This window comes from Heterodontus francisci, chromosome 37 (genome assembly GCF_036365525.1).
Source record: "Heterodontus francisci isolate sHetFra1 chromosome 37, sHetFra1.hap1, whole genome shotgun sequence".
Classification (NCBI taxonomy): domain Eukaryota; kingdom Metazoa; phylum Chordata; class Chondrichthyes; order Heterodontiformes; family Heterodontidae; genus Heterodontus; species Heterodontus francisci.
In genome coordinates this window covers 31,011,143-31,024,443 of record NC_090407.1, presented here as the reverse complement: position 1 = coordinate 31,024,443, position 13,301 = coordinate 31,011,143, and the positions used below count along the sequence as shown (strand labels likewise).

The window sequence follows — 13,301 nt, the reverse complement described above, 5'->3', positions numbered from 1 at the left end:
AAAAAGGAAGACATATCAGAAGTGCTGTTGTGGAAGATTGCATCATCAGAGCAGATGCGTCAGAGATGGAGAAACTGGGAGAATGGAATGGAGTCCTTACAGGAGGCAAAGTGTGAGGAAGTGTACTCGAGGTAGCTGTGGGAGTCGGTAGGCTTATAATGAATATTAGTGGACAGTCTATTCCCAGAGCTGGAAACCGAGAAGTCGAGGAAGCGAAGGGAAGTGTCGGAGATGGACCATGTGAAGGTTTGAGAAGGGTGGAAATTGGAAGCAAAGTTGATAAAGCTTTCCAGTTCAGGGCGAGAGCAGGAAACAGCACAGATACAGTCATCAATGTACCGGGAAAAGACTTGGGGGAAGGGGCCTGAGTAGGACTGGAACAAGTAATGCTCAACATACCCAATAAAAAGACAGACCTAACTAGGACACGTCTGGGTACCCATAGCCAGGTGGAGGAGGGGACTGGTTGGGCCTCTGTTTGAGGAAGAAGCGGAGAGCCCTCAGACCGTCCTGGTGGGAGATGGAGGTATAGAAAATTGGATGCATATTATATAGGAAATTTAATTGTGTTTCTCTTTATCGTTAGATTCGGAATTACTGGGAGCCTAAAATCAGAACATTAGGGTAAATCAGACGGCTGATGTGTTTGGGGCGGAGTGGGACAGGCAGCTGAGGAACAGAGCTAGAGAGGGGCCGATCCATGGTAGGCCCAGGGTAGAGGATGAAATGGAATGGAAGAAACCCAAGGCTGTGGAGCTCCAATCTTAAAATAAACCCACGATGTGTGGCAGCGGCAAGTTAAGAAATTCAAAATTTAATTTAATAAATAAAACCTCAAATGCCACCTAGAGCAACAGATCTGGAGAAATAGGATCTTGGAAAAGCAACAGTGCCACCTAGCATTTAAAGTATATATAATGATGCGTGAAGGTGAAAGTGATATCGAGGCCTTGCTCCAGTATAACAAACAGGAAGCATGCACTAGACTCTTCATGTAGGTAAGATTTTATTGTGTTACAGATTGTCTCTCTGAATTTTATATGGTGCCCTTTTAAACCAGCCAACTATGAAGCCATTTATTATTGTGATTCCTGAGTATAAGAAAGAAAAAGACTTGCATTTATATAGCACCTTTCACAACCTTGGGACATTCCAAATCACTTTGGAGCCAATGAGGTACTTTTGCAGTGCAGTCACTGATGTAATGTAGTAAATTTTCACACTACAAGCTCCCACAAATAACAATGAGATAAATGACTAGACAATGTGTTTTAGTGATATTGGTTAAGGGGCAAATATTGGCCAGGACATTAAGAACACCCCTGCTCTTCTCTGAAATCGTGCTGTGGGATCTTTTACGTTCAGCTTAGAAGGCTGGTATAATAGTTTAATGTTACATCCGAAAGACAGTCTTGCACTGGTGTGTCAGCCTACATTTTGTGCTCAGGTCTCTGGAGTGGGGTTTGAACCCATAGTCTTTTGACTCAAACAAGAGTGCTACCCGCTAAGCCACGGCTGCCACCTGATTAGATATGAAAAATAACATGATAATACCCACTTGGTTTCCTGTGGCTTGTTGCAAGCCATGGTGCATTTCCTTTAGAGTCTCAGGAGGATGTTTGTCTGCCTAGTTAGACGCTGAACAGAAACAGTCTTTTAAACAGAAGTGAAACTTCTTTTTCTCACTTACAATCATGTGGACCAGGTCTGGTCACGCAGAGCATATGAACATACGAATTAGGAGCAGGAGTAGGCCACTTGGCCTCTCGAGCCTGCTCTGCCATTCAATAAGATCATAGCTAATCTGATTGTAACCTTGACTCGACATTCCCGCCTACCCCGGATAACATTTCACCCCTGACTTATCAAGAATCTTAAAATATTTAAAGACTCTGATTCCAGTGCCTTTTGAGGAAGAGAATTTCAAAGACTCACGACCCTCTGAAATTTCTCCTCATCTGTCTTAAATGGGGGACCCCTTATTTTTAAACAGTGACCCCGAGTTCTAGATTCTCCCAAAAGGTGAAAGATCCTTTCCACATCCACCCTGTCAAGACCCCTCAGGATCTTATATGTTAAAGAACAAGGACTTCCTTTATCAAGTATTCACAACATCCCAAAGTGCGTCACATACAATGGAGGTTGAGTAGGCAAATGCATCAGCCATTTTGTACACCACAAAGTCCCATAACCAGCAAATTAGATGAAAGACTTCCAATTTTGAGCGCCTTACATGATCTTGGGATGTTCCAAAGCGCTTTACAGCTAATTAAGTATTTTTGAAGTATAGTCACTATTGTACTGTAGGAATGGTTAATTTTGTTTTGGTTGAAAAAGTGTGTTGGTCAGAACACTGGGAGAAATCACCCATGTTCCAGTTCTTGGATAATTGGACTGCATTCTGGGGAAGATGGGACCTGTTCAAACAGGACGGGCTGCATCTGAACCAGAGGGGCACCAATATCCTGGGAGGGAGGTTTGCTAGTACTGTTCGGGAGGGTTTAAACTAGTTTGGGAGGGGGATGGGAACCGGACTTGTAGTCCAGGGACCAGTGGGTCCACTCAGAAAGACAAAGAGTGTAGTGAGGTATTGGGGAAGGTAGCACTGTCGCAGAGGACAGATGGGCACGGAGAAGGGTTAAAGTGCGTATACTTCAACGCAAGAAGCATCAGGAATAAGGTGAGTGAATTGAAGGCGTGGATGGGCACTTGGGACTACGATGTTGTGGCCATCACTGAAACGTGGATAGGTGAGGGGGAGGAATGGTTCTTGGAGGTACCTGGTTATAGATGTTTTCATAAGATTAGGAATGGTGGTAAAAGAGGTGGGGGGGTGGCATTGTTAGTTAGAAATAGTGTAACAACTGCTGAAAGAATTTTCGAGGAGGATCTGCCGACTGAGGCACTGTGGGTTGAGGTCAGGAACAGGAAAGGAGCAGTCACCTTGATGGGAGTTTTCTATAGGCCCCCCAATAGCAGCAGGGAGGTGGAAGAGCAGATTGGGAAACAGATTTTGGAAAGGAGCAGAAGTCACAGGGTAGTAATTATGGGGGATTTCAACTTCCCAAATATTGATTGGCAACTCTTTAGATCGAATAGTTTGGATGGGGTAGTGTTTGTGCAGTATGTCCAGGAAGCTTTTCTGACTCAGTATGTAGACTGCCCGACCAGAGGGGAGGCAATATTGGATTTGGTACTAGGTAATGAACCAGGGCAAGTGATAGAGCTGTTGGTGGGCGAGCACTTTGGAGATAGTGATCACAATTCTGTAGCATTCACTGTGGTAATGGAGAGGGATAGGTATGTGCAACAGGGCAAGGTTTACAATTGGGGGAAGGGTAGATATGATGCTGTCAGGCAGGAACTGAGGAGCATAAGTTGGGAGCATATGCTGGCAGGGAAGGGCACGGTCGAAATGTGGAACTTTTTCAAGGAGCAGATAGTAGGGGCCATTGATAAGCATGTCCCTGTCAGACAGGGAAGGGATGGTCATGTGAGGGAACCGTGGTTGACAAGAGAGGTTGAGAGTCTTGTTAGGAAGAAGAAGGATGCGTATATAAGGTTGAGGAAAAAGGGCACAGGCATAGCTCTGGAGGGATACAAGATGGCCAGGAAGGATCTGAAGAAAGGGATTAGGAGAGCTAAGAGAGGGCATGAAAAATGCTTGGCGGGTAGGATAAAAGAAAACCCCAAGGCCTTTTACGCGTATGTCAGAAATATGAGGATGACTAGGGGGACCGTAGGTCCGGTCAAGGACAATAGCGGGAGACTGTGTGTTGAGCCGGAAGAGATAAGTGAGGTTTTGAATGAGTACTTCTCTTCGGTATTTACGAATGAGAAGGGGTGTATTACTGAAGAGGACGGTGTGAAACAGACTGGTAAGCTCGAGGAAGTGCTCGTTAGGAGGGAAGATGTGTTGGGGTTTTTGAATAACTTGAAGATAGACAAGTCTCCCGGGCCTGACGGGGTATATCCAAGGATGTTATGGGAAGCAAGGGATGAAATTGCAGAGCCGCTGGCAATGATCTTTTCATCTTCTCTGTTGACGGGGGTGGTACCAGGTGATTGGAGGGTGGCAAATGTTGTGCCCCTGTTCAAGAAAGGGAATAGGAACAACCCTGGGAATTACAGGCCAGTTAGTCTTACTTCGGTGGTAGGCAAGTTGATGGAAAAGGTGCTGAGGGATAGGATTTCTGAGCATCTGGAAAGACACTGCTTGATTCGGGACAGTCAGCACGGTTTTGTGAGGGGTAGGTCTTGCCTCACAAGCCTGATTGAATTCTTTGAGCAGGTGACCAAGCAAGTGGATGAGGGTAAACCAGTGGATGTGGTGTACATGGATTTTAGTAAGGCATTTGATAAGGTCCCCCATGGTAGACTTATGGAGAAAGTCAGGAGGCATGGGATAGTGGGGAATGTGGCCAGTTGGATTAAGAATTGGCTAACTGATAGAAGGCAGAGAGTGGTCTTAGATGGTAAATACTCAGCCTGGAGCCCAGTTACCAGTGGCGTGCCACAGGGATCAGTTCTGGGTCCTCTCCTGTTTGTGATTTTTATTAACGACTTGGATGAGGAAGTCGAAGGGTGGGTCAGTAAATTTGCAGATGATACAAAGGTTGGTGGAGTTGTGGATACCGAGGAGGGCTATTGTCGTCTGCAAAGGGACTTGGATAGGTTGCAGTGCTGGGCTGAAAAGTGGCAGATGGAGTTTAACCCTGAAAAGTGTGAGGTCGTCCATTTTGGAAGGACAAACACAAATGCAAAATACTGGGTTAACGGTAGGGTTCTTGGGCATGTGGAGGAGCAGAGAGACCTTGGGGTCTATGTGCATAGATCGTTGAAAGTTGCAACTCAAGTGGATAGGGCTGTGAAGAAGGCATATGGGGTGTTAGCGTTCATTAGCAGAGGGATTGAATTTAAGAGCCGTGAGGTGATGATGCTGCTGTACAGGACCTTGGTAAGGCCTCATTTGGAGTACTGTGTGCAGTTCTGGTCGCCTCATTTTAGGAAGGATGTGGAAGCCTTGGAGAGGGTGCAGAGGAGATTTACCAGGATGTTGCCTGGAATGGAGAATAAGTCTTACGAGGAAAGGCTGAACATTCTAGGCCTCTTCTCATTAGAACGGAGAAGGATGAGGGGTGACATGATAGAGGTTTATAAGATGATCAGGGGAATAGATAGGGTAGACAGTCAGAAACTTTTTCCCCGGGTGGAGCAAAGCGTTACAAGGGGTCATAAATTTAAAGTGAAGGGTGGGAGATATAAGGGGGATGTCAGGGGAAGGTTCTTTACCCAGAGAGTGGTCGGGGCATGGAATGCCTTGCCTGGGGAAGTTGTTGAGTCAGAAACTTTAGGGACTTTCAAACGGCTTTTAGATAGGTATATGGATAAGGGAGAATGATGGGGTATAGATTAAATTGTCCTTGACAGAGGACAAAGGATCGGCACAACATCGTGGGCCGAAGGGCCTGTTCTGTGCTGTATTTTTCTATGTTCTATGTTCTATGTCCAATATTGCCTGTAGCTTTAACAACCACCAGAAGAGGTAGACAGGGCCTCGATTGAACATCTCATCCGCAGGACAGCACCTCTGACAATCAGCACTAAAGTGACAGTCTAGATTATATATTCAAGAAGTGGAGTAGAGCTTGAATCCACAACCTTCTGACTGACAGCCAACAGCCACTGAGCTTAGAAAGCTCACTAAATGTTTGCTAATTTTCCCCCAATTTATTTTGTACTCAAATCCATAAAATCCAGTATTTTTCACAGCCAGTCACAAGGTTACTAGATAAATTTGCATCAGGAAGCCCTTTGTTCCATTCAAATATCTTTCTAAGTACCTGGTCTACTGTTTCCTCCTTTCAGAAGTCCTACAATTAAAAAAAAAAAATTCTTTCATGGGATGTTAGTGTCGCTGACAAGGCCAGCATTTGTTGCCCATCCCTAGTTGCCCTTGAGAAGATGCTGGTGTACTGCCTTCTTGAACCACTGCAGTCCATCTGGTGTCTTCTTCTTGGCATTTCTTCGTGGAGGACGATTTTGGGAAGATTGTAGTCATCAGTTACAGGCCCGCTGGTGGCCAGTCAAGCCTATCCGTGACCGGCAGATTCTCCTACAGCAGATACAAATGAAGGTGTAGTCGCTGCTGGGGGTAATTGGATCTATTCTTTGCCTCCTTTTCTCTTTCATGCTGGTTCTTCGCTCAGTTTCAAAGGTATCTGTCGCCCTCCTGATGTAGCATCTCCAGGCACCATGATCTATGGCCTGTGCTTCCCACTGGCGATGGTTGATGTGGCACACAGAGAGGGACTTCTTCAGGGAGTCCTTGAAACATTTGCATGGACTCCTCTGTTCCATTTACCCGTGGTCAGCTCTCCATACAACACAATTTTGGGCAGGCGACTGTCATCCATCCGGGCAACATCACCCGCCTAATGCAGTTGGCTTTGCAGGAGGATGGCCTCAATGCTGGTGATGTTGGCTGTTTCCAGGACTTCAATGTTTGTGATGCGGTCCTGCCAGCGGATCTTGAGGATGCTGCGGAGGCAGCACTGATGGACGTGCTCTAGAAGGTGTACATGATGGCGGTATACGACCCATGACTCGGTCCCATACAGAAGGGTGGTGATGACTATGGCTTTGTACACTTTTGAGTTTGGTCTGTGCTCTGAGGCTGTGGTTACTTCACACGTTTGTAGAGTCTACCGAATATACTGTTTGCTTTTGAGAGCCTATTGTCCACTTCTTTGTCTATGGTGGCATCAAACGAGATGACGCTCCCCAAATAAGTAAATTGCGTGACAGCATTCAGCATTCAGCTCAGTTCCCTCGATGACAATGGTTGGTGGTCTATATTCTTCTTGGGGTGCAGGCTGATGCAGGACTTCAGTTTTCTTTAAACTGAATTTTAGTCCAAAGAGTTGTGCCGCCTTGGAAAAATGTGTTGTTCTACATTGTAGGTCTGATTGACTGTGGGCCAGGAGAGCACAGTCATCGGCGAAAAGAAGTTCACGTATTAGTTTTTTGTGTGTCTTTGTGTGTGCCTGAAGACGTCTGAGGTTGAAAAGGCCTCCATCAGTCTGGAAGCTTACATAAACTCCCTCCTTAAGGTCTTCCATTGCCTGCTGCAGCATCATGCTGAAAAAGACGATGAATAGGATCGGGGCCAGCACACATCCCTGCTTCACACCATTGGAGATACGGAAGGGACTTGAGAGGTCGCTGTTTTGCTTGAATTGTCTGTACTGATTTTCATCAAACTGCTTCACCATGGCCAGGAGCCTGGGTGGGCATCCAAGTTTTTCAAGGATTTTCCAAAGTCCATCTCTGCTCACAGTGTCGAATGCCTTGGTGAGGTCTACGAAAGTGACGTACAGGCCTTTGTTTTGCTCACGACACTTTTCTTGTAATTGTCAAATACCATGTCTGTGGTGCCTCTGTTTGCTCTGAAATCACACTGGCTTTCTGGGAGGTTATCTTCTGCAATTGTAGGCACAAGCCTGTTCAGAAGTATTCTAGCCAGGATCTTCCCAGCAATAGAAAGGAGGATGATCCCATGGTAGTTGGAGCAGTCTGACTTTTCTCCTTTGCTTTTGTACAAGGTGATGATAATGGCATCACAAAGATCCCGTGGAATCCTGCCCTGTTCCCAGCAGACCGTGAGATACTCATGGAGCTTGGTGTATAGGGAAGGGCCACCATGCTTCAAGGCTTCGGGTGGAATTCCATCGGCTCCGGGGGCTTTCTTGTTCTTTATCAGGTTGATGGTGATCACAGTTTCCTCCAGAGTTGGGCTCTCATCCAGGTCTTCTTTGAAAGGCTGTCGTTGGATGTGATTGATGGCAGTGTCATGCACTGTGCACTTAGCGCTGAAGAGAGTTTCAAAGTGCTCTGACCAGCGATCCAGGACTGACTCCTTGTCGGCGCTCCTCAGGGAGTTTTGGGTTTGATATGCTGGCCCATAGACAGATTTTAGTGCTTCATAGAAACTCCTTATGTCGCCAAAATCAGGGTACAGTTGAGTTTTTTCCACAAGTGCAATCCACCAGTCATTTTAGATGTTCCTCAGCTTACACTGAGGGTGCTGCATGCTTGACGATAGGCTGTCTTTTTCTCTTGACTGGCCGGCTGAGCCAAGTGAGCCTGATGAGCTGATCTTTTTATTTTTAGCAGAACTTGAATTTCCTTGTCATTTTCACCAAACCAGTCCCGATTCTTCTTGGTGCTGGGTCCGATGACCTCATTGGAAGTATCCAGTACTGCAGCTTTGTTGTGTTCCCAGAGTTCTTCTGGAGTGGAATCAGCAGTGAGATCAGGGTGTTCCAGTCTAGTCTGTAAGGTTGTTTGATATCTATCTCTGCAAGATGGGGTTTGCAGGTTGCTGACTCAAAATTTAATTGGTGGATTGACTCTAGGCCTGTTCTTGGGCCTAGGCTTGAAGTGGAAGTTCAACTTTGAGTGAACGTGCCTGTGGTCTGTATGACAGTCTGCACTGGGCATGACTCGAGTATGCAGGACGTCCTTTAGGTCACACTGACGCACCAAGATATAATCTATCAGGTGCCAGTGTTTAGAGTGGGGATCCATCCATGTGGTCTTGAAGCGATTGTTTTGCTGAAAGAAGGTGTTGGTTATGGACAGCTGCTTTTCTGCACAGAGTTCCAAGAGTAAATGTCCGTTTTCATTACTGTTGCCAACTCCATGGTTTCCGAGCACTCCCTTCCATGCCAGGCTGTCACAGCCCACTCTGGTGTTGAAATCGCCAAGGGTGACTATTTTTTCCTGGGGGGGGCGCATTCTGGAGGAGTTCACGGAGATCTATGTAGAACATATCTTTGTCAGCTGGGTTAGCCTCCAGGGTTAGAGTATAAACGCTGATGAGGTTTGCACGCTGCTGCACGTCTGGTGTAGGTACACCCACAGTGCTGTTCAGGAGGGAGTTCCAGGATTTTGACCCAGCGACAGTGAAGGACCGTCGTTGTAGTTCCAGGTTGGGATGGTGTATGGCTTGGAGGGGAACTTGCAGATGCTGGTGTTGCAATGCTTCTGCTGCCTTGGTTCTTCTAGGTGGTAGAAGCCTCGGATATGGAAGGTGCTGTCTAAAGAGCTTTGGCAAGTTGCTGCGGTGCATCTTGTAGATGGTACACTGTGCGTCAGTGGTAGAGGGAGTGAATGTTTAAGGTGGTGGATGGGGTGCCGATCAAGCGGGCTGCTTTGTGCTGGATGGTGTCGAGCTTCGTAAGTGTTGTTGGAGCCGCAGCCATCCAGGCAAATGGAGAGTATTCCATCACACTCCTGACTTGTGCCTTGTAGATGGCGGACAGGCTTTGGGGAGTCTGGAGCTGTTTCGGTTTGGGGGTGAGTGAGTTTTATAACAAGGAGTGATAAAATAAAGTGAAACCAAGTAACAATTACAGGTGCCTTTGAACTGTTAATGCTGAAGGTGATCTAGATTTTGTTATCATTGATGGAGATTGTGCAGACCAGGCCTATATTCCCTAGAATTTAGACGAATGAGAGGTGATCTCATTGAAACATGTAAAATTCTTAAGGGCTTAATAGAGTAGATTCTGGGAGGATGTTTCTCCTTGTTGGGGTGTCTAGAACTAGGGGTCACAGTCTCAGATTAAGAGGTCGACCATTTAGGACTGAGATGAGGAACTAGTTTGTCGCTCAATGGGTTGTGGATCTTTGAAATTCTCTACCCCAGAGGGCTGTGAACACTTGGTCATTGAGTATATTTAAGACAGAGATCAATGGATTTTTGGATACTAAAGGAATTAAGAGATATGGAATAGTGCAGGAAACTGGCGTTGAGGTAGATCAGCCATGATCGTATTGAACGATGGAGGAGGCTCTAAGGGCTGATTGACCTACTCCTGTTTCCTCTGTTCTTATTCAAAAGTTTATTTTCTTTGAGAAGAGCAATGTGTCCACATTGGTGTATCTGTGAATCCTTAGTCAAGAAACAAAAGTTCCTTGTCCTGTAAATGCTTGTCTGATTCTCAGGTGCGTGCAGTTTAGTTTAAATGATTGATTACTAAAGAACACGGCATCTGAAACTCTGATGTTCTTAGTTTCTAACCAACTGACAGAAATGACAGCGCCCGTTGTGGTCTGCTTCCTGCCTATCATTGGATGTTGGTGCTCTGACTCCACCCAATACTAATTTTCTGGTTTGTGCCCACAGTAGCTTCTGTGGCTGTTTTCTATTAGTCACCAGATAGGGTAGCAGCAACTGATGCTTTTCTGATTAAACCGGTATGTAATTTGCTGCAGCCTGTATGGATCTGGCATTTTTGTACATTAGTGTTTGTTAAAATGGGTTCCCCTGTTTTTGGAGGAGAGGCATTCAGCCATTTTTAAAAATTAATCTTCGGGATCCGGGCATCACTGGAAAGGCTGTAATTTAATGCCAATCCCTCGTTGACCTAAGAAGGTGGGCTGCCTTCTTAACCTGCTGGTAGCTGATACAACTGAGCAGCTTGCTAGGCCATTTCAGAGGGCCGTTCATGTCCATGTGGGATTGGAGTCACATATCGAACAAAGAACAGTACAGCCCAGGAACAGGCCATTCGGCCCTCCAAGCCTGCGCCGATCTTGATGCCTGCCTAAACTTAAAACCTTCTGCACTTCCGGGGTCCATATCCCTCTATTCCCATCCTATTCATGTATTTGTCAAGATGCCTCTTAAATGTGGTACCTGCTTCCACCACCTCCCCCGGCAACAAGTTCCAGGCACTCACCACCCTCTGTGTAAAGAACTTGCCTTGCACATCCCCTCTAAACTTTGCCCCTCATACCTTAAACCTATGTCAGCTAGTAACTGACTCTTCCACCCTGGGAAAAAGCTTCTGACTATCCACTCTGTCCATGCCACTTATAACTTTGTAAACCTCTATCATGTCGCCCCTCCACCTCCGTCGTTCCAGTGAAAACAATCCGAGTTTATCCAACCTCTCCTCATAGCTAATGCCCTACAGACCAGGCAACATCCTGGTAAACCTCTTCAGTACCCTCTCCAAAGCCTCCATGTCCTTCTGGTAGTGTGGCGACCAGAATTGCACGCAATATTCTAAGTGTGGCCTAACTAAAGTTCTGTACAGCTGCAGCATGACTTGCCTATTTTTCTATTCTATGCCCCGACCGATGAAGGCAAGCATGCCATATGCCTTCTTGACTACCTTATCCACCTGCATTGCCACTTTCAGTGACCTGTGGACCTGTACGCCCAGATCTCTCTGCCTGTCAATACTCCTAAGGGTTCTGCCATTTACTGTATACTTCCCACCTGCATTAGACCTTCCAAAATGCATTACCTCACATTTGTCCAAATTAAACTCCATCTGCCATTTCTCCGCCCAAGTCTCCAACCGATCTACATCCTGCTGTATCCTCTGACAATCCTCATCACTGTGCGCAACTCCACCAACCTTTGTGTCGTCCGCAAACTTACTAATCAGACCAGCTACATTTTCCTCCAAATCATTTATATATACTACAAACGGCAAAGGTCCCAGCACTGATCCCTGCGGAACACCACTAGTCACATCCCTCCATTCAGAAAAGCACCCTTCCACTGCTACCCTCTGTCTTCTATGACTGAGCCAGTTCTGTATCCATCTTGCCAGCTCCCCTCTGATCCCATGTGACTTCACCTTTTGTATCAGTCTGCCATGAGGGACCTTGTCAAAGGCTTTACTGAAGTCCATATAGATAACATCCACTGCCCTTCCTTCATCAATCATCTTTGTCACTTCCTCAAAAAACTCAATCAAATTAGTGAGACACGACCTCCCCTTCACAAAACCATGCTGCCTCTCGCTAATAAGTCCATTTGTTTCCAAATGGGAGTAAATCCTGTCCCAAAGAATCCTCTCTAATAATTTCCCTACCACTGACGTAAGGCTCACTGGCCTATAATTTCCTGGATTATCCTTGCTACCCTTCTTAAACAAAGTCGGTCAGACCGGGTAAGGACGGCAGGTTTCCCTCCCTAAAAGGCAATCTGACAGCGTCATGATAGTGATATCAGCCTGATATATCCAAACTGCCATGGGACATAAACTCAAGTTCTTTGAATCATTAGGCCAGACCTCTGGATTACCAGTCCAGTAACATAACCACTAACTACAGTACCCCACCAGACCCTATTGTGGCTATGCTTCATCCCCAAGTTATCTCATTTCCCTGCTCTTTCCCTACAACATTTAGTACTTCTGTTCGTCAATTGGAAATTTAATTCCCTCTTAAATGAGATTGAATCTGTGTCAACAACATGAATGTGCAAAAATTCCTTCCAACATATCCCTCGTGCCTGATCTTATTTCCTTACGTTGTTTCTGATGCAGAATTGATCCCTGTATTTCAGTTTGTACTTTATATCTTCCTGCCATGTGTGAAGCAGTCTGAGGTTTCAACTTTGGCCCTGTTGTATTTTGGGTGTTTTCCAGTCAACGTTTAACTTCATTTTTTTTAAAACTTTTTTTTACTCCAGTTGTTTGTGGTTGCAAAAGTTTAAAGTAAAAAAGAAAACTTTTCAAAATGCCGCCAGTGATGAAAGTGCCCTCACTACAGCAAGACTTTAACTGCGCTGGCTGCCAGCTGTCCTTTGGTACCTCATCGACTCTTTTTACTTGTGAGCCTGAACTGTGAAAATTGACAAGCTACAAGATATTAAGCCTGGTCCAGCTAAATCCTAGTAGGATTTTGACCAGGATTGATCAGCTGATTATATTTTTTATTCCCCCCCATCCTGTCCCAAGCCCATGGGCACTGAGGCCAATTGTAGCACCCCAATTCATGCCCTGGCTCAGATCAATTAACTCAATACAGACATTTGCCCACTTACTCATCAGGGGGAGTTGCCCCAGTATTTCTTAAATGTCAAATCCATGTTTATTGTAAACCTTCAATAGTGCATGACTTGGAAGGGAATTTATTGGGTATTTCCAGTACACAGAAAAGTGTGTTCATTTTACAAGCTGTAAAATAAGCTTAATGTTAGAGCTATGACATTCAGGGCTGATGTCAAGATGCACTTCTTCACACAAAGGGTAGTGGAAATCAGGAACTCTCTCGCCAAAAGGCTGTTGAGGTCAATTGAGAATTTCAAGACTGTGATTGATAGATTTTTGTTAGGCAAGAGTTATGGAAACAAGGCAGGTAGATGAAGTTAAGTGACAGGCCAGCCATGATCTAACTGAATGGCGGTACAGGCCTGAGGGCTGAATTCCTATGTATGCGATTAGGGTCAAAGTAATGGGTGAATTACAGCCAGTGCAGTCACTATTCCGATG

General features: G+C 45.7%; 1 protein-coding gene across 1 annotated transcript in view; it reads left to right on the top strand.

Annotated features, from left to right (window-relative positions):
• The window catches only part of c37h1orf50 (chromosome 37 C1orf50 homolog), a 31,643-nt gene that overhangs the window by 13,075 nt on the left and 5,267 nt on the right, over window positions 1-13,301 (top strand). The gene's annotated exons all lie outside the window — the stretch shown is intronic.